Source organism: Malurus melanocephalus, unplaced genomic scaffold, assembly GCF_030028575.1.
Source record: "Malurus melanocephalus ecotype Western Australia unplaced genomic scaffold, MMel_1.1 scaffold_140, whole genome shotgun sequence".
Classification (NCBI taxonomy): Eukaryota; Metazoa; Chordata; class Aves; order Passeriformes; family Maluridae; genus Malurus; species Malurus melanocephalus.
In genome coordinates this window covers 1,161,981-1,163,194 of record NW_026623372.1, presented here as the reverse complement: position 1 = coordinate 1,163,194, position 1,214 = coordinate 1,161,981, and positions in this window count along the sequence as shown.

Here is a 1,214-nt window from a genome sequence, read left to right as displayed (position 1 = left end):
CCTCCTAACGCAGGGCCAGCTTTTTGTCCAGGTGTGGGGTCTGAGGTGAAGGAAGGGTTTTTGAAGATGGGCCCTTCTCTCCAGCTTGGACATTTTGGAGTGCGTGAAATGTCCTTTTCTCGGGAGGGACGGACAGAGGCTGTCGCCCCCCGAGACCCCAGGAGGGACAAGGAGCTGGTGGAGACCCATCCTCCTCTGGGACCTGCCCGGAGCCCTCCCGGAATCCCCACCTTCTTTCCCCGGCAAAAGGGAAAAGTTTGATACGCGCAGGCATTTTCCAAGCGTCTGAGGGTGTTCGCCCCAGCCCGAGCACACGGGAGGGGGGCTCATTCACCCCCCAGCCCGGAGCGTCCCCGGCGCGGGAACCGCCGGCAGCCGGGGCCGCTCCGTAATGGATCTGATCTGTGACTTGTTGATTTCCCCTGAGCAAATAAGGCTTTGATGCAGTCCCGGCGAGAGTGGTTAGCTGATGAATTGACAAAAACTAATCAGCTTTATTGGGAAACAGGTTAAGGGCAGCAGAGTGTCAATAATTCTCCGCCTGACCCCCTCATCCATTAGGAGAGGCAGCTGATTAGACCGAGAAGACCCTGTGCTTTTTGCACTGAAATTGCTTTCATAAACTCACCATTATTAGCAGTCAATGCAAGCGGCTAATTTAGAGGAGACATCCCGAGGATGTCACATTTATCAGGGAGGTTTATGTATCATTATCTCATTTACAGAATGTCGCAGTGTAATATGTGTTTTTGGCAATAACGCTGGCCCCGCGCCTGCGGTTTGTAACGGCTTTGGGGATACCGGGRGAGTTAATTCCGAAAAACGAGAAACACCCCCATCGCAGGGCTCGGGGCACTCCGCCGTTCCCACCGGGATTTACCCCAGTGCCCCAGGCCGCCCCCTGCGTGCACCGCCCCGGCTTTTCAAAAGGAGAGATAGGCATCTGTTTGCCCACGGCCGGGGCAGSGGGGGCTCTGCTGAAAGGGACCACCCGGAGGTGTCGGGGAGCGCGCTCCTTGCGCTATCTCCGCCGAGATAACCGCGCATTGTTGGCTCCCGGGCAATATACTGGATCAACACAGGTGCGGGAGCCGCGGCGAGTTCAGCAGGCCCGGATGCCCTGCGGCACCTGTGGGGGCAAACACACGGAATGGAGCGGTGCGGGGAAAGGGAAAAAAAAAAAAAATCTTTAAAAATTACAACCAAAAAAAAAA